We start from the raw sequence: 21,754 nt of genomic DNA on the forward strand, positions 1-21,754 counted from the left end.
GTATATCAAACTGATATATATATAACTTTGTTTTCATAAGTCGAATAGTTTATCGTATACGTAGAGGTCGAACTCAATAAATCATTTTGCTAAACAAACTGTGATGTAAACCAACTTATCAAGATGAACTTCTTGAATAAAAAATCTGGAAATTATGCTCGAAATTAAATTATTGAGCAAGTTACCTCGCAAAACACCATGTTGCGGGTTAATAATAATTGCACATGTAACCATCTCATAGATGCATCTTATGTGGTATACATGGCAGGTGAATGGGCCCATATTCACCTTTGATATTTCCAGCATTCATGGGATTCAATCCCAATTTTAGTTGGTATATTAATTAATGAGAACAAGTAACATAAGAGAATTCATAAAGAACTTTCTAGTTCTTTAATATTTACCCATGTGAATTCTCTATTATTTTTGCACATTATACTTAAATTGATATGGGTAAACCAATTATGCCAACTGAATAAATTATCAATATTGATAAACTTCAGGTTTACACCATGACGTGTGCAATTATCAATAAACTCCAAGTTTATTATGATATGTATTTTTATATCAATAAACATCCACTTTAGTATGGTATTCTTTTATTTGTGTAGTACAAACTGGAGAATAAAGCGGGTAGCTTTTCACATACATATTACCCCGCTACAAGTTGTAGTAATAGAAGATATTAAATCTTTCCTTTATTTATAGTCTCAGTATGACCAACCGCTTTCGCGAATACTTTGGAAATTCAATAAGTTTCTCTGAGACTTACTACAACACAATACCTTATTGGTAATTAATTGTGTTTCTCCAAAATAGTATAATTGGCTCTTGCAGAGTTCTCAATTAATTTTGTAGTACCACATATTCATCAACACCCATATGGTGAATATCTCTTTTAAAGAGAAAGTTATACCATTATGGTTATGGTCAAAATTATATGCTAAGATCTGTTTCTTAGGCATTACCGTTAGACGTTTTTAATAATACCACAATGCCAAAATATTTTGGCGTACATAAGGTACGTGACCAATGACCANGAGTTAGGAAGAGTGTTTGTTGTATTGGGATGAGGTCATATCCTACGGTGTCAGAGTGCTAATGAGGCACGGGTGGTTATGTTCGTTTGATCAGGTGAATTGCAGTTTGAATAAGAAGTAAATGACTCTCGAGAATGATTTTAATGTGTTCAAGATTCTACATGTAATAATCAGGTGTCTTAAGGTTGTGTGTGTGGTTAGAGACTGTGTTTTCATTGGAAAAGGTCAAGACTTGTGGTATTTTATGTTAATTATGGGATTCTATGTATCTGTATCTGGAAGTAAAGGTAACGGATTTAGATTCGCAGGAAGTTCTTCAGAGTAAAGTATTTTGGAATGTGGTATTTCTGAGAATATTTGAGAGAGAATTCAGTGGCTTATGGGTCTTAGACAGTGTGGTCTTGTGCTTGGGTCTCGTGTAGTGAGCCTGGGTTGAGGAACTGTGGTGCTACAGCAAGGGGGAATATCAAGTTGATGATGAATCAGAAGGGAAACTAGATAGATGGAATAGCTTGATAGCAGACCGAATCGGTATGGTAAGGATATGATTAATTCTTCGTATGTGTTCGAGGTAATGAGCCCTTACAAGTATTTTGCAGCAATGCCCTTGGGTTTTGATGGCTTGCTTAGCTTGGTCGAGTTAGAAGGATTCCGTCCTGGCAGTTTAATTTATGCAAACGGAATTGAGAGAGTTCTTGTTGATTTCTACCATGGTTGAAGAGGTGCATTTTCTACGAATATGAGAGACATGGAATGTGTAATGATTTTTCTTCTAGATGGGATGAATGGAAGTTCTTGACTAGTTGACTGCGTAGATGTCTGTGGCTCGGAAGGGAGATAAAAGTTTTCCTGCTATCCTTGGATGTTATGGTATATGCGGTATGTTGTGGAGGATCGAGATTTGCNGTGAAGGCTTATTTTGAGAATCCTTATTATTCTCATTATTACAATGATGACGATTATAATTTCGTCTATTGCCACGTCCACATCCATTGATACCTTCACGGTAATAATTTTGTCTTCTTTCAGACTTATCACATATTGCTATCATATTCTCTTAAGGGAATGAGAATGAAGCAAATTCAATAGGACGGGTTTTCACTTCTTGTGCCCATAATCATACATAAATTTGATCATGGCAAGGCATAGAAACTTTACCACTTTGGGTGGTTATAATGTCTTTCAAACTCCATTAGAGTTACAATCAAAATTTATCGTCTTTGCTTGTATTTAAATCAAATTACAGAATAAAAGAGAAAAATACCATAAATCACTTACCTTAAATCCAGAATTTAATCATGAAGGAAGTTCATAGAACACTTGACAATCATTATGCTCAATCCCAAAGGTTCTACTCAATTGGTTAGAGTCTCGTGCTGATAACGTGTTATGAAACAATAAAAGAAGAAGAATAGTATTGCAGAGAAAAGTTGGGAGAGAGAATTCTTATTGAATTTTGGGATGAATTACAATGGAGTAAAACCCTCTATTTATAGGGAGATGGTGACTTAGCCACCAAGTAATAAACTCTAGAATCTCTCTAAATAGACATTCACCATAAATAAAATTCTATTCATAACAAACTGTTTATTTTCTCTATATCTGAATGAGAAATATTTTTTTTTATTTATAAATTAATAAGTGTAAATTCAAATTAAATAGTACTAATTAATCTATATCATATTAATAAATATTTTTTTAAAAGTTATATAGTGGTTGGTGGTGATGATGGCGAACACTGGTGGTTGTTGGTGCCGATTAGGTAGTGGCTGGTGGTGTGTTGGTTGATAGTGATGATTATAAATAGTAGATGGTGGATGACATTAGTAGTAAACAGTCGTGGTTGATGGTAGTGGAACTGATAACAGTGATGGGCAATACATAGTGGTGGTTGATAGTGGTGATTGATAATTATTGTGATAATGGTGGTTGGTGGTGAGTGTTGTAAATGATGGCTAGTGGTAATGACAACTGATATTTGTACTTGGCAGCGGTGTGCTTGGTAGTTGTGGCTGAGGATGATGGTAATGGATGGTGGGTAGTGACTAGTGTATGGTGGTAGTCTATAATGTTGGGGGACAATGATAGCGGTGGTGATGATGATTACTAGTAAAAGTATAGGAGTAATAGTGAAATATTATTTTTACATAAATTCTTGAATGTATAATATATTAATGAAATTAGGACTCTGTTATAGATCTTAGTCATTAAAATCTACTTAGACTCATCAAGCAGTTGTAAAATTGAAGAAAAAAAAAACAGACTAAGTGGTTAAGATCTGAATTATTAAGATTCAGATCTAAAAAACAAACGCACTTAATGACTAAGATCAAATTAAGATTCATACCTCCATTAAGTGCAAACAAATAAGATCTTAGAAGGTTATTTCTACATAAAATTATTCATTTATAACATTTATATATGTAAACCGAGATAATAAAAGAAAAATACTTTATCAAGAAAATATATATCAATAGCTTTGTCCCTAGACGGTGATATACTTAAGTCCCCATTTGTTTTCTAAGGATTAGGACATCTGAATCTAAATGCACATTTGAATATTAAGATGTGCATTAAGATTAAAACGTCTGAATCTAAATACACATCTGAATATTGAGATGTGTATTAATATCTGAATATTAAATTATTAACACAGTTAACTTTTTTAACAATCTGAATGTATAAAATTTATCTTTATTTAAAAATTAATAAATAAAAAATAAATAAGATATTAATCAATTTAACATTTATTGACAAAATAATTTTTTTAAATAATATGGTAGTTGTTGGTGGTGATGGCTAATGATAGTGATGGGTGGTGGTAGTAATTTATAATGATGGACATTGGCGGCTATGGTTGATGATGGTGGTAGGGGTGGTTAGTGGTGGTAGTTAAGGTGGGTGGATGGGTGATTGTGATTGAAGATAATGCTAGTGGTATTAGTTGATAATGGTGGGGATGGCGGGTGATGGTAGTCGATAATGGTGAGGTGATGGGCGATGATAGTTGATAATGACGGCGGTGGCGTCTATGATTAAGGATGGTGTGGTGGCGCAGTAGTTAAGTATGGTGGCAGTTGGTGGTGGTGGTTGAGTACGATGGAGGTGGGTGGTGCATGCCGTAGGTGATAATAGTGAGCGGTGGATGCGGTTAGTAGTGAATGTAAATGATAGCATCTTAATCATTCAGACCTATCCAGAAGAAGGGCCACACCCAACGGGTGTGATGAAGACAACTTATCCTAATGCAAGCATTAGTGGCTGCTTTCATTGCTCGAATGCATGATCTATAGGTCACATGGAAACAACTTTACTGTTGCTCCAAGGTTCCATTCAAGACCCATTAAGTAATTGTGAAATAAGAAAAAGTAAATACACTTAACGATTAAGATCTAAATAATTAAGATCAAGGCTTAAAAATTAAACTCAATTAGGCCTCATTTATTTATTTTTAGATTAAGATGTCTGAATCTGAATACATTATATGATATCAATATGTGTATTAAGATTAATCTGAATTTGAATACACATCTAAACAATAAGATGTGTATTAAGATCTGAATAGTAAATGATTAAGACTGCATTTTTTTAAATCTGAATGTATAAAAATTATATTTATCTAAAAATAATAAACATAAAATTCAAATAAAATACTAATTGATCTAATATTTTGTCAATAATATATATATAAAATATGATAGTTGTTGTTGATGATGGCTAACGGAGGTGCTTGTGAATACCGATTAAAGATGATGGTTAGTGGTGATTTTGGTTGATAGTGGTGGTTCTGGACAGTAGCTAGTGGTGATTGATAGCGATGGCGAAATGGTTGAGGATGGTGGTAGTGGTAACGGTTGTAGTTGTAATTGAAGAAGATGATAGTGGATAGTGGTAGTTTATAATGATGGACAGTGCCAGCTATGGTTGTTGATAGTGACAGGGTGGTTGATTGTGGTAGTTAAGGTGGGTGAGTGTGTGGTGTGATTGAGGAACATGGTAGTGGGAGTGGTGGGTGGTGGTAGTGTGGCGGCTGCGGTTGAGGATGGTGGTGGTAGTGGTAGTTAATAATGATAGGCAGTGGCGGCAGTTAGTAATTAATATGGATGATAGCATCTTAATGAAATTAAGTCTTTGTTATAGATTTTAATCATACAGACATATTCAGACCCATTAAGTGGTTGTGAATAAAAAAAATTTAATAATTAAGACCTGAATGATTAAGACTCATAATGCAAACAAATGAGGAGACTTTATCATAGTTAGAAAAAAATTCTAGGAAACTAACGGTAAGGGTTTATGCACGACCTTGCTATCGTGCATCTGCATCAAAGAATCTATATTATACTAAAGCACGAAGACCCTTAGCGAATTGTTGTTCGCTTTTTTTACCCTTTAAAATAGAGTTCACACCGGAGAAATATCATCCTAATTAATTCCCTAATATATAGGAACAATCATTTAATTATTTCTCTAATGTTTAGGAATAATCAATTAATTATTTCTTTTAATAATTAGTATTTTGAAATCAAGTAAATTTTTTATTAAAAATCTTTCCTTATTTAAAATGCATAATAACTCTTAATATTTAGGACTTTAAGATTAATAACAATTTTACATTAATTATTTAAATTAATATACTTTTCATATTGAGATGATATGAAATATATTCTTTGATGGACGTGGAACTCACTTGAGGGACAAAGATTATGTTTATTATTTAAAACGTTAAATCAAATATCCAAACGCCATTAGTTATGCATTTTATTTTGAATTTAGTTTTGAAATTTTCAAAAGAATTCCTTGGTTTTAGGTTTTTGTTGTCTTTTATACTTTGTGTGTATTTTGACTCATGGCGCAATATCAGCTGACCGAGGACATGATCCTTGATAGAAAGGTATGAAGGTCGAGAATTTGGGTAGTAGAATAGGTAGTCTAGAGTATTCATAACAGTAGTATTGACACGCAGTTTCGTTTTCTATTGGTAGTAGGTTTTTATGACTAACCGTTATTTGTTTTCATTGTTGATCACCTTACTATCTTGTTGTTTTTATTCTTATAGGCATGCAAAATTTATTGGATTTAAATTCAATAAATAATTTGGACTATATTTTAAATATATTAGTCTAAATAAATATTATGGGCTAATATAATTGGATTAATTACTTAAGTCCAATAAATATTGACTAGGCTAGCCCATTTAGTTGGGCCACAAATGATGAGCCCACTTCATTAGGCTGAATATGTCATCTTCCTAGAGGCCCAGTTTGGTGCCACATGTCAAATGACGTGGCACGACAAGTCAAACGAAAAAGCCTATAGGATCATGCCACGTATCAAAATGACAAGGCATGCCAAGTCAAATTAAAAGGCCAATGAAATCGCGCCACATGTGCAAGTGACATGTTTTGGCCAATCAAATGCGGCCATGTCACTCTTTAATCTGATTTATCGGAAATAGTTTGTTCTTATCATAACTCTTCCCTCCCACAACTATAAATAAGGGTCTTCATAACTCAGAAAAGATATCAGAAGTTATAACAAGAAGCAAGAAAGAGCTCGTGGATCAAACGCTGCAAATTTCTCTACAAGTTTCAAGCTTCAAGAAATCAAGTTCAAGCTCAAGAACGAAGAAAAAATCAAGATTCGAGGAGTACGAGTTCAAATCAAAGTTCGTGCTAGTGAATTCAATATCATCATTCGTGACGACAAATATAGATTCAATATCAAGCTTGAAGGACCCTTGAATTTATTTACTATTGGAAAGAAGAATCAGAGGATTCATAGAGATTGTACGCTCAAGTTATTTGAAATCAAATACTATGATTGTTGCGATATTTTTCGCGCTTGATATTATTTTCTTGACACAAATTTATTGTCTACAAATTCTGGCACGCCCAGTGAGACAATCTCTACCTCTCATCTCAACTTTGCATTCACCAAAGTTCAAGAACATCGAAATGGCTTCAAAGAAAATCAACTCTAGATCAACTTCCATTAAAGGTGCTAATTCTAAGTTCTATGCTGATGTGGAAAACATCCTCTATATTACCTTTGGAATCTTTGCGCCAGTCACAAGGAGCAAAGTAAGCTCTTTAGGAAAACAAACACTTCAAGTGTCGTCCGCATCAAGCCTTATTGTCGGATCTTCATCCTCAAAAGGAACAAGATCCTCTACAAGCGCGAACCAAAAAACGAACCATGTCGCTGAAAGGATCGAAGAGGTTCTTGCTCAACTTAGTTTATCTAAGTCCAAGAAACCTTTCATGCAAGTCGATGATGATAACTTGAGTGTTGATCTCCTCTAGTCTCCATTAATGCGACCTCTAAGCTCAACAATGATCCATATTATTCTTCATCCTCTATGGCGATCATGCAAGCAATGGTTATTGAAGCTTCTACTGTAGAAGAACAACTTGTAAATTTGACGAAAGCAATTGAAAGCTTATTAAAGCGCATGTAAGATCAAGATGCTAAACTTTTGAAGTAAATAAATACATTGGATTCATAGTAGAGGGAGAATCGATACAAACACCTTTAAATCTTCAAAGATCACAAGAGAAAGAAGACTCATTCGAAAAGCAAGCAACGACAACCAAAGAGATTCAAGTCTCCGCTGAAGGTCTGATTCCCGTTGAGAAATTAAAGGACTTCATCATGGAGTCTATCAAAGATAAACCTGAGTCGTCCAAATTATCACTCACATATGCAAAGCCATATATGCAAATAATTGATAACTTGAAGATGCACGTTGGTTATCAACCTCCTAAGTTGCAACAATTCGACGGTAAGGGAAATCCGAGACAACATGTAGCACACTTTGTTGAAACTTGCAACAATGCTGGAACATATGGTGATTATCTTGTCAAACAGTTTATTCGATCTCTCAAACGAATGCATTCGATTGGTACACAGATCTCGAATCTGGTTCCATCGATAATTAGAAGCAATTGGAGCAAGAGTTTCTCAATCGTTTCTATAGCACAAGACACATCGTAAGCATGACCGAACTTACAAACTCTCATCAACGAAAGGATGAGCCGGTTATTTACTTCATCAACTGCTGGAGGAGCTTAAGCCTCAACTGCAAAGATCATCTTAGTGAAACTTCTAGCATCGAAATGTGCATTCAAGGCATGCGTTGGGGTCTTCGCTATATCTTACAAGGCACAAAGCCTAAAACATTTGAAGAACTAGCAACTCGTGCTCATGATATGGAACTAAGTATGGATACAAGTGGAGACCAAGGGCTACCTGTCTTTGAGCCTTACAACGAAGAAGAAGAAGAAAAATAAGAAGACGAGGATCGGGGCAAGTTTTCATCCGAAAATGAAAATGAAGAATCTATTCATGTTGCAACGCTCCTCAACGCATGAGCCTAAACTGCAAGTTATAATGCTCCTCAATGCACGAGCCTAAACTGCAAGTTACGATTCTTCTTGGCACATGAACCTATATGTATGTCACGAAGCTCCCCAAATTTGAACTAAATCTTTAAGACATAAAGCTCTTCGAATTCGAGCAAAGTCTTCAAGTTGTAAAGCTCTTCAAATTCGAGCAAAGTGTTCAAGTTACAAAGATCTTCAAATTCGAGCAAAGACTCAAGTCGAAAGCTCTTCAAAGTCGAGCAAAGACTTCAAGTCTCAAAGCTCTTCAAATTCGAGCAAAGACTCAAGTCAAAAGTGCTTCAAAGTTGAGCAAAGACTTCAAGTAGCAAAGCTCTTCAAATTCGAGTGCAACTTCAAGTTGCAAAGCTCTTCAAAATTGAGCAAGTCTTCAATTTACGAAGCATTACGAAAAGTAAGATAAATCTTTAAATTACTACGCTCCTTGACGCACAAGCCTAAACTGCATGTTCCTATACTCCTGGACCGCAAGAGTATAAACTGTGTGCGGTCCAAAGAAAAGGGTCCGCTAGGTTGAAAATCTCGAAAGAGGCGGCCTAGGCAAAAGTTAGGACACAAAAAATAAATAAAAAAACTCACCCATTCTGAACTACGGTATGACTTGATCCTCTTCACCGAGGTACGTAAGCATCTTAGAGTTTCATTCTAAGTTCAGTCGCATGAGTTCAAAAGATACTGATCACGCCCAACTATGACTTATAAAAAGGACAATGCGGTCGTTGCAAATATAATCCGGTTTACAAGTCCGGAGTCGAATCCCACAGAGAACTAAGGTTTAGCTACAACTGTTGACTATCACCAAGAAGACAAGCTTGAACAATTCCTAACTTATAGATATTAAGATTCTTGTGTTTAACTAATTAACTAACAAATTAAAATAGTAAATTAACAACTAACGACACTGAGGGTTAGAGAAAAGATTAAGGAGGTCTAGAGTTATGATTTCCCCTATTGTCGGAATCCTTCCTGCTATGTCTTCTATAATTTTGCCTAAGTATTCTCTACCGATCATGAGCACTCTTATTACCGTAAATCTCTCCCGAGTAATTACGACAATTTACTAGACGCACTCTCCCGAGCTACGCTAGCTGGCTTTTAATACAGCTCACTTCATATCGCACCCAAGGCTTCGTTATCCCTAATCCCACCTTTAAACCCTCGGTTATTGATCCCTCATTTACTCTGGGAGTGGTGTTGTTTAACAATTACCTAAATATGCACTCTCTCCCGAGTTATGCATACTAAATATGCACAGCTAATTAAGAGCTCTTCAACCAACCACAATATAAACGTAGTTGAACAAATAGAGAAAAGCTATGGCTCAATTATATAAAAACATAACAAGAATTTATCCTACAAAAGGTTCTATCAAAACTCTAGATAACAAATTAGCTATTCATAATAGTATGTAAAACTACAATACTAAAAGTCATAACCAACAATGAAAAAAATAGGAAGAGGAAGGAAAAAACTCGTAGAAGAATTCTCCGCCTTCCTCCCAATGTGTTCTTGCCTCCAAGGGTGTTGTCTAACCCTAAAGTAGTGTCTCTCCGCCTCCTTAGGTCTAATTTGTGTCCAAAATATGTCATCTTCTTGTTCTTGGCCGGCCTCCTTTGTTTAATATAGGGTTTAGGACTTAAAATCCCATGTTTTGCACTTTAGCCCCTGAAATTTTCACTTTGGTCCCACCGCGGTCACGGTCAAACCGCGGCCAAACATACTCTCTGATTCTTCAGTTGTCCGCGAGTACACTCTGCCGCGGTTCTGCCGCGGTCGCGGTGGAACCGCGGTTTTTCACCCTGTTCCGTTTGGAATTTAGAAAAACGTAAAACATGAAAGTTGTAGCCCTTTGAGTTAGCTTTCCAACCATATATTGTGGAGCCCAAATGGAGTTCTGAGCAAAAAGTTATGTCTATTTTACTAGACAGTGCGCAATATGCCTCCTCAAGTCTTCGTTCATACTTAATTATCAAATTTGACCCCCGAACACGATCCCGGCTTAATTCCTTGAGCTTTTACTCAGACTTCAAAGCTTAAAATCACTTAAATTCATTCCATAACATCTATATAGCTCGGAATCACACCTACAAGGCATAAAACACACAATTAGTGCAAAACACTAGCGATTAAAGCGCAAACTCAATTAAAGTGCAGTAAATTCGAGTGTAATAAGCGAATAAAATATGCAATTATAGCCTATCATCATGTGGCTTAGCGATAAAGAGAAGATTAGAAGTTAGAACTAGAGAGGAACGTGAATTGGTTTTTGTTTGCCATTCATTGCTTTCTATTTCCGATCTTACACTAAGCTAGCGTTTGAATATAGATTTTGTTACATTTTGAGGGGGAAATTTAAAGTTGCGTTGAAAAATATTTTTTGGAAGTTGAAGTTGTGTTTGGACATGCACTTTATTTGAAAAACGATTGAATTTTTGTGAGTGAAAGAAATATTTTCACTCAAAAATTGTCCTAAACTAATTTTTGGAAACTTGAAACAATTTTTTCAAAAATTTTCAAAAACTGATCACGTTCCATGAATAATTGTATTTTCCAAAAAAAAAAAAAAAAATTGGGAAAATGTAGCTAAAATCTACGACCAAAACGGGAGCTAACTGTAATTGATCTTAGGCCCCATCTTGGCCATAAGAATGTCTCAATACTGAAGTTTTGTATAATTAAATACGGAATTTTAGTATTTGCAAATTTTAATTTAGCTATTAGTATTTATAAATATTGAATTTCAATATTTGAAATAGTGGCGAAATATTAAACTACTGATTTAAAGCCAATCACGTGGGCTGCTATGAGAATTAAAAAGTTGACTTTATATTTAAATCTTGTACGTACTATTACTTTAGTTTTTACTTTGAATTAACTATTTTGGGGAGAAAAAAGAGACAAATATGGGATGAAGAGAAATATATGGTCATAAACGCGAGACCGCAGACACATGTTTTTTTTTTTAAAAAAGTTTCTTTTTGATAAGAAAGAATTCACGGGAACCGAAAAAGTAACTACTCCAAGTTATTTTCCTCAAAGAGAAGGGATTATTACAATTTGTGAACTTAAAAAGTTTTTCTCTATGATTTTTCAAGTATAGTTAACTACTCCACAAAGAATTTGACTATAGAGCATTGATATATACTCCGTAGTATTATAAAATAGGACTAGCAAGCAGTGGCAGTATATCCCTTCTCTATATATGTTTGCCTAAATTATATATTTTTTCTTAAAGCAATATGTATATATATAATGGCCGATATTTTTGAAAATTTAATAACTATACAAATTAAATATCAACTGAGATAAGAAATTAGAAAGTTTTAGAATTAACATAGTCCTAAATTCAGACTCATTAAGGAAAGTGTTTAGGCAAAAATTTTACATATGCACTAGTGAGTAAAAAGCTGCTGCCGTTTGAATTAGGCTTATTCGATATATAAATCATCTGTCCATTTAAGAGTTATTCAATGCGAAGAATCGTACCAAGCCGTTCATCTCACAGTGGCAAAGACTAGTAAGCACACTCAATCTTAGTCCCTTCAACCCATATTCAAGTCTCAATGGTGCTAATTGTGAGAAGGAGAACCTTTCACCCACGGTAAAAGTTGACTCCGTTTGATTCATAGGTCATGGGATCGAGCCGTAGAAGCAGTCACCGGTAAACGCGAGATGTCTTGTGCATCGGACTGCCTTTTTATTTTTATTTTTTTTATGATGCTAATTCTAAGTGTCGTGACCATCACATGTTGAGTGACTTCCACAAATTTCTCAAAAGATTTCCCTATAATCACATGTACTCAAGTTTCAGCCATAATCCACCCCAAAATCTATTGTGTATTTCACCAAGAAAACATGGCTTTGATCTCTTGTCTTCATCTCCCATTGCTATTATTCACTCTTCTCCAACTAATTGTAACCCAAAACCATCTGTTTTGCAAAGCTGATCCTATTGATGGTTTCAATTCCTTAACTCTTAGCCAAAGCAACTTCCAAATTCAAAAGCCTTATGATGTGGCTGTAAATCAAAAGTATTCCTTCATCAATGGAGTTCATAAGATGTGGGTTTTCAAGACGGACAAGCCTCATACTCCCACTAGCCAAACAAAACCTCGCACTGAAATTCGTATAACGGTATATATGTATCTATTATTTTACATTTAGTTATGATCACTTATACTGTTTAATATTATATGTGCTTTTGCTATGCACCTAAGGTAAAAGCATGTATTCCAAGAAAGCTCGATTGGTTTGAGTTAATGTTCAATTTTTATTTTTCTCTCGTGAGTTAGGAAATCAAAATATAAAAAATAAATACATGAAGAAGTAAGGAGATTCAACATATAGTATATATGTTTGACTTAAAAGTTGTTTAACACTTTTTAAGCAAATTAATCAAATAGATGAAGGGGTAAATCCTAGTTAAAGATAATTAACTCTAGATCCGAGACGAATAATATGAGTAGAAAAACATAGCCGAGTATAAATATTGGGCGTGATTATAGCCAGATTTACTAACATAAAGAAAGATGCATTGAATAACATTAAATGGCAATAAAATGTAGATAAAGGAAAAGATTCACCCGATCTTGAGTTAGTTGGATCTTCTTTCATTTGATAAAGATGAATGATAGACAAAATACAAGAACCATTGGACCATCAAAGATTAACAGTTCGACCTCGCTCGAACTGGGACTCACGCTAAGTGCCTTCGCCATCAAAGTTTGACAGTTCGACCTCGCTCGAACTGGGACTCGGGCTAAGTGCCTTCGCCATCAAGATTAACAGTTCGACCTCGCTCGAACTGGGACTCAGGCTAAGTGCCTTCGCCATCAAAGATTAACAGTTCGACCTCGCTCGAACTGGACTCAGGCTAAGTGCCTTCGCCATCAAAGATTAGCAGTTCGACCTCGCTCGAAATGGGACTCAGGCTAAGTGCCTTCACCACCGAGGTCTGATAAGTTCGACCTCGTTCGAACAGAGTTTAAGGCCTTAAGTGCCGTTCACCATCAAACGTTTGATGGTTCGACCTCGCTCGAATTCGAACGGGTTAACATTTCGATAAGTCGAAATAACACCCTTTAAGGCTAAGGGCCATCACCAAATAGAAGAATTCGGCTTCGTCCGAATCAACATTCGGCCTCGTCCGAATCAACCTTCGGCCTCGCCCGAATCAACATTCGGCCTCGTCCGAATCAACATTCGGCCTCGTCCGAAATGACATTCGGCCTCGTCCGAATCAATCTTCGACCTCGTCCGAAACAACATTCGGCCTCGTCCTAATCAACCTTTGGCCTCGTCCGAAACAACCTTCGTCCTCGTCCGAATCAACATTCGACCTCGTCCGAATCAATATTCGGCCTCGTCCGAAACAACCTTCGTCCTCGTCCGAATCAACATTCGGCCTCGTCCGAATCAATATTCGGCCTCGTCCGAATCGACTTTATGGCCAAGGGCCTTCGTCAAAAAGAAGAGTTCGACCTCGATCCAACGACGACGGGTTAACATTTCGATAAGTCGAAATAACACCCTTTAAGGCTAAGGGCCATCGCCAAATAGAAGAATTCAGCTTCGTCTGAATCAACATTCGGCCTCGTCCGAATCAACCTTCGGCCTCGTCCGAAATGACATTCGGCCTCGTCCGAATCAATCTTCGGCCTCGTCCGAAACGATATTCGGCCTCATCCGAATCAATCTTCGGCCTCGTCCGAAATGACCTTCGGCCTCGTCCTAATCAACCTTCGGCCTCGTCCGAAACAACATCCAGCCTCGTCCGAAACAACCTTCGGCCTCGTCCTAATCAACATTCGGCCTCGTCCGAATCAACATTCGGTCGTCCGAAACAATATTCGGCCTCGTCCGAATCGACTTTATGGCCAAGGGCCTTCGCCAAAAAGAAGAGTTCGACCTCGATCGAACGACGACGGGTTAACATTTCGATAAGTCGAAATAACACCCTTTAAGGCTAAGGGCCATCGCCAAATAGAAGAATTCGGCTTCGTTCGAATCAACATTCGGCCTCGTCCGAATCAATCTTCGGCCTCGTCCCAAACGACCTTCGGCCTCGTCCGAACCGACATTCGGCCTCGTCCGAAACGACATTCGGCCTCGACCTAATCAACCTTCGGCCTCGTCTGAATCGACTTTATGGCCAAGGGCCTTCGCCAAAGAAGAAGAGTTCGACCTCGATCGAACAACGACGGGTCAATATTCCGACAAAATCAAAATAATACCCTCTAAGGCCATGGGCCTTCGCCGAAGAGAATTCGAAATGTCCCTAAGGCCAAGTGCCGTCAGAAAATATAAAGAAGGAAAGACCGGGACTCTCCATGCGGGAATCTACCTCGCACCAAAGTCGCAAAAAGCGAAAACATGGAAAAGTACGAGGCAAATAACAACGAAAAGTTCTTGTTTATACAAAGTCACTGCGCAAATAGTCGTAGATTACATACGACCCAGATCAATGGTCAAAAAAAAATAATAGAAAAGACATCTATCTTTTCACTCAGCGTCACCATCGCTAGTCTCTTCACCACCATCTTCAAGATATTATCCCTCGGCATCAGCATCCTCAGCTGCAACCCATACTAGTCGACCTCCCCATCCAAATTTCTTAAACTACGATTAATGAGGTCCGCTCACCGAGCTCGACCAAGAGACGACCTCGATAAGCGGAGGGACTAACTGTATGGGTCAAAATAAGACTAGAGAAATTCGGCACGTGAATACATAAAGCCAAGGTCGGACAGGTCAAGGTCGGACCGTCATCAATAAAGCCAAGGTCGGACAGACCAAGGTCGGGCCGTCATCAATAAAGCCAAGGCCGGACCGTCATCAAGAAGGTCGTGGTCGGATAGGCCGAGGACGGACAGTCATGAAACTTCTAGTTTGCTTTAGAATACTCAAAAGGAATATTCTACCGAATATTCTCTCTAAATTGTACCTTTTGTAAGGATTTTCTATGGATACCCCCCTTATAAATAGGAGGGGAGGACTTCCCAAAAAGGGGGCTCTCGCTCGGTCTACCTCTTCCTCTTGCTAGAAAATATGTAAACACATCTCTCAAAAGAGAGAAGAGGATCTGTGATCCAAAACCTTCATCAGATCCAAAAAGGGTCCAATGGTTCTTGTATTTTGTCTATCATTCATCTTTATCAAATGAAAGAAGATCCGACTAACTCAAGATCGGGTGAATCTTTTCCTTTATCTACATTTTATTGCCATTTAATGTTATTCAATGCATCTTTCTTTATGTTAGTAAATCTGGCTATAATCACGCCCAATATTTATACTCGGCTATGTTTTTCTACTCATATTATTCGTCTCGGATCTAGAGTTAATTATCTTAACTAGGATTTACCCCTTCATCTATTTGATTGATTTGCTTAAAAAGTGTTAAACAACTTTTGAGTCAAACAATATATACACTAAAAAAAATACCTAGATTCACAGAAATGATCGATAAACTCCTTTAATTATCTAAAATTCTAATGACTGATTTTTTGACGTTTATTAATTTATTACATTTTAGGGACATGATCATTCATCGGGTGTATGGCAATTTGAGGCATATGGATATGTTCCAAGTGGTACAACTGGAGTGTCAATAATGCAAATATTTGGAGCATCAACTTCAGCCACAACCTTAATGCTAAGAGTTAATTCACAACGGGGACCTCACTTACTATAGGACAATAAATATTTACAACAGATGGTTTAGGCTAAATGTAATTCATGATGTTGGTGCAAGTAAATTGAAGGTATATATAAATGGAAATCTCAAGTATGAAGCTTCAGGAAGAGGTGGAGACCATCATTATTTCAAGTTTGGAGTTTATGGACAAGATAATGAGTCTGATCGTATGGAGTCTCGTTGGAGAGGAATTAAACTTTTTAGAAATTTACATTATATCACTACAAAAAATCCGGAATATTGTGGCGGTTATAAAATGACTGTTTCAAAGAAACGCCATAATTGACTCTACATAATGGCGGATTTGTAGACGCCGCATTTAACATTTTTAGTACGGCGCTTATGTGAATAATTGCGTCATTTTTGAACCGCCGCTATGTTTCTTTTAAGTAGCTTTTTAACATAACATAACTGAGCGAACATAAATTACCCCCAATATTTCATTCTCTCCCTTTAGGTTCCACCGGCACTTTATATCGTTCACCAGCGACAGCTCACCTTCGTCGCTAGCGACACTTCACAATATGTAGCAAATCTGTTTACGGATCTGCATTTGGTAAGATCTTCTGCTTAATCTATGCTACTTTGGACTGTAATTGTTGTAAATGGCTTTTGTGCATTTTTATTCTTTCCTTGCTGGAGTTTGCTTAGCTCTTATGGATCTTTGGGCTGGTTAGTTGAAGAACTTAAAAGGTTCTACCGAAGAGTGTTTTGTTGTTTTATCGTTGATTACTGCAGTTTAGTTTCGTACCGGTTATATTTTTTCTTAAAATTTCGTCTTAACTTTTTTTAGTTCTCTTTTTGGTCTTTTGCTGGAGTAGTTGGGATTTGTGAAGTTTCTTCTGCCAAATGACTATGGCCAAATTTTCTCAAATTATAAACAAACTGTGATTGCGTATTGTTGTCAAATAAACTTGCTCGATTTGTTTAGTTTTGTTGATTAATCTAAGCCTTTGACGATACTGATTTTGGAACCTTTGTCATCTTTTGAAACTGTCAATATTTTTTCTCTGTTTGGTGTTTTCATTTAGTCCGAGTCATTTGTTTACGGTTTTCTTTCCATGTCTTCTTGGTGCAATTTGTACATGCATATGGTTTTTGTTATATATATTTGTTTAATTTTTAATTTCTTGTCAGTTTTCTTACATCTCTCTTTTAAGTCTACTAACGCCCACAAGGCGTTTGATAAAATCTCTTGCAGGAAATCTTACCTACTGCCTTAGGAAATGGGATTAAGAACAGTTTGTTTTACTCCTACAGAAGTAAATTCAATCAGCCCCAATGCTCAGCCCTAACTGCTATAGGGACAGTATGACAAATTTTGGTGCACGTTAGCAGTAATATTCTGCCGCACAATTATATTTTGGTAAGGATCAAATCAATTTTTTAAGTTTTAAAATGTATACTATTTGCTTACATATGCATTTCCTGATCACTTCCTCTATCTCTTATTACAATTATGTTGGTTAATGCAACGTTACTATTAATAACTCTGACTCAGGTTGCACTGACCCTGCATCCAGGGGAAGAAATATGGAATGCCCAAGTTCATGTTCTTTGTCTGACTATCTCTCCACCTTCTTGTAAAATCTAGAAGTATGATGTGCATGGACTGACTGTCAAAACCAGCTATCCTATTTTGATTATTGATTCTTAGTACTTCAAATAGCTTTTAGTTGAGGAAAGGAGATTCTATCAATTTAAAAGATACCTCTTTCTTGTAAATATTCAATTGAAAACTCATTTCTATCATTATCACTTTTCAAGTATCCTGAGTAGTTGAATATGTTTCACGAGCGGGAAATATTGACATTGATCTCATCATAACTGGAATATCTACTTGTGAATGGATGAAGGGAGATTTTGGTGTCAATCACCTGCAACACCTCAGTTGGAGGAGGTATGTGAATTTGTTGCATGGTTGTTTTTACCTTAGTTATTGCTAGTGCATTATCTATTTTTGTAGTGTAGCATCACATAGAGCCGTGGCTTAGTATGCAGACTTTGGCATGTTAAATTTTTAAAAAATATGGCTAGTTATCACAAGGTTTAATATTCTTTTAGTTGTGTCTTTATCTATTGAATATTATGTAAACATGTTCATATTTTACCATTTTGTAGTGTAGCATCACGCAGAGTCCAGACTCTCATATCTCTTTACCCCAGTTCGTTCCCCCAATTCCCTGGCAACGAACTCCCAATTTTCAGGCTTCGGATCCTTCTATTCCCCCAATCCGTTTTTCCGGCTGAAAGTATAGAGATTCAAATCAGAAAAAGCACATGGAATTTGTTTAGCAGCTTCAATAATCTTCAGGTAATTGTTAGTTATGTGTGTTTCCTCAAAGTCTATCTTCTCTTTTCTCTTTATTAGGGTTCATGCATGTTTGGAAGTGTAGCGATTTTCCCCAATTCCGCTCTAATTGTTTTCCCTTAGTCTGATAATCTATGATTCATTCAATCAATTGAAAATTTAACATCCAAAATAGTGATCTATAACAAGAAAAAAGGACAACAGAACGAGATTGCCGTTATTAGAAAATATTACTGTTCTAATGGTTTCGGTACATTATCGCTAATTAAAAATGAAAGATAGTATCATAAGTTCATAACTCATTAAAAGCACTTGTTACTGTTGGTAATAAACTTTTTACAGCACATCAAGATAGTAGAATTCGTGTTTGGAAAGTTTCAAGAAGAGCTGAGAATTTCTGATTTGAACAGTTTGGAATCAATTAAAGCACATGATGATGCTATAAATGAATTGGTTTGTAGTAGTAAAAATGGGGTTGTGTTTTCAGCATCTGCTGATGGAAATATTCTCTTAATTTTTGTTGCAAGAGGTGCATTGTGAAGAATTATCTCCAGTTAATAGAAGAAAGTTATACTTCAAATTAAGTCGATATTGTTGGTGATTCGTGTTTTCGCTCATGATTGATAGACAAACTTTCTGGAATTAAATTTCTGTACTTAGATCATAAGTTCTCTTGCTACATTAAAATTAAAACTACATTAAAATGTTAGTTATTTGCTTATTGACTATTTTTGCTTTTTTTTTTCAGGCACCAAATTTGGGAAGTGGTGCACCGTCACCCGTTTGAACCAAGAAGATATGTAGATGAAAGTAACAATGAAGACCGTGAAGGGTGAATTAATGATTATTTTGTAGGATCAGCTATGAATCTTTTGGATATTATTGTTGAAATACTCTTTCATATAATAATATTTTGATGATGTAATTTTGGTATACTTGTGTTTTATATAATGAATATTTTGCTTATTTAATCTTCTATATTAGGTTAAAATTATTTATCATTCAGCGAATGGGATTGTAAATGTAAATAAATAATTGTGAACATTATGGAACTGCAATACTGTAATTTTGCATTTTTTAATGAAACGAAATTAGGGCGGTTTGGAACCGCTATAATAAGCAACACAAAAGGGCGCATTAACCACATTATAATGTGGCGGTTTATCTATGTCATTACGGCGATTCTTTGAAAACCGCCATAATACGAACAGTCATTATATGTAAAAATAACCGCCGTAATAATTCTGTTTTCTTGTAGTGAATTAAAATAGCATATGTTATAAATAGAATTTTATTTACGGTGAATGTCTATATTTAGAGAGATTCTAGGGTTTATTACTTGGTGGCTAAGTCACCATCTCCCTATAAATAGAGGGTTTTATTCCATTGTAATTCATCCCAAATCAATAAGATTCTCTCCCTCTTCTTTTCTCTGCAACTTCTTCTTTTATTGTTTTATAACATGTTATCAACACGAGACTCTAACCAATTGAGTAGAAGTTTTGGGATTGAGCATAATGATTGTCAATTGTTACATGAGCTCCTTCATGATTAAATTCTGGATTTAAGGTAAGTATTCTACTTTACTTTTCTCGTTTAAATTCTTGACGTTCTATAATTTGATTTTAAATACAAGCAAAGATGATAAATTTTGATTATAGCTCTAATGGAGTTAGTAAGAAATTATAACCACTCGAAGTGGTAAAATTTCTATGCCTCGCCATGATCAAATTCATGTATGATTGTGGGCAAAGAATTGACCCGTCCCATTGAATTTGCTCCATTCTCATTCCCTCAAGAGAATGTGATAGCAATATGTGATAAGTCTGAAAGAAGACAAAATTATTATTATGAATATATCAATGGATATGGACGTGACAATAAACGAAATTATAATCGTCATCATTGTGGTAATGAGAACAATAAGGATTCTCAAAATAATCCTTCACTTTGTGAAAGTGATATTTGTCATCGATTTGACATAATATTTCGTAAAGCACATACAGATGACTATATTCCATTCATGATGTGAATGTGAAAACATCTGATTTATGAATATATATTCATTCTTGGAAGAATATGAATGTGCTAGTGGTAGTGATTATACCACACTCACCTCTAAAAGGAGGTTTGAGATGATATAAGAAAATAATATCATTATTATGGTATGAATGGTTATTGGTCACGCACCTATTGTACGCCCAAATATTTGGGTAACGTGATTATTAAAGAATAACACTAATGCAAGAAACAGATCTTGCATATAATTTTGACAATGACTATAATGGTATAACTTTCTCTTTAAAAGAGATATTCACCATATGGTTGTTGATGGATATATGGTGGTACCAAAATTAATTGAGAGCTCTGGAAGAGCCAATTATTACTCTGTTGGATGAATAAAATTGATTATCAATAAAGCATTGTGTTGTAGTAAGTCTCAAAGAAACTTAATTGAGTTTCTAAAGTATTCGCGAAAGCGGTTGGTTATATTGAGACTATAAATAAAGGATAGATTTAATATCTTCTATTACTACAACTTGTAGCGGGGTAATATGTGTGCGAAAAGTTACCCGTTTTATTCTCCAGTTTGTACTACACAAATAAAAGAATACCATAATAAAGTGGATGTTTATTGATATAAAAACTCATATCATAATAAACTTGGAGTTTATTGATAATTGTTAATTTAAGTATGATGTGCAAAAATAAAAGAGAATTCACATGGGTAAATATTAAAGAACTAGAAAGTTCTTTACGAATTCTCTTATGTTGCTTGTTCTTATTAATTAATAGACCAACTAAATTGAGATTGAATCCCATGAATGCTAGAAATATCAAAGGTGAATATGGGCTTGTTCACCCGCCATATATACCACATAAGATGCATCTATGAAATGGTTACATGTTCGACTATTATTAACCCGCAATATGGTGTTTGCGAGGTAACTTGCTCAATAATTTGATTTAGAGCATAATTTCCAATTTTTTTATTCAAGATAGTTTATCTTGATAAGTTGGTTTACATCACAACTGGTTTAGCAGGATGATTTATTGAGTGCCTCCACTAAATAGCGAAATTATTAATTATGAGAACAAAGTTTTCTATATCAGTTTGATATACGTTATATACCAAAGTATATTATTTTCTCCCCTCACAAGTGGTTCAGGGTCAGGAACCAAATAATTCCATCTTATTATTATTGATGTGCGGTGTATATTTTGATTAACACCATAACGCACAAAGGTGGATTTTCAAAGTTGAGGAAGCAAGTTAGTTTTTCTAACATGGGGGGGGGGGGGGGGG

General features: G+C 35.7%; 1 pseudogene; it reads left to right on the forward strand.

Annotated features, from left to right (window-relative positions):
- The first annotated feature begins 12,273 nt into the window (after positions 1–12,273).
- Positions 12,274–19,418, forward strand: LOC109215404 (annotated as a pseudogene).
- Positions 19,419–21,754: the final 2,336 nt, after the last annotated feature.

This window comes from Nicotiana attenuata, unplaced genomic scaffold (assembly GCF_001879085.1).
Source record: "Nicotiana attenuata strain UT unplaced genomic scaffold, NIATTr2, whole genome shotgun sequence".
Lineage (NCBI taxonomy): Eukaryota > Viridiplantae > Streptophyta > Magnoliopsida > Solanales > Solanaceae > Nicotiana > Nicotiana attenuata.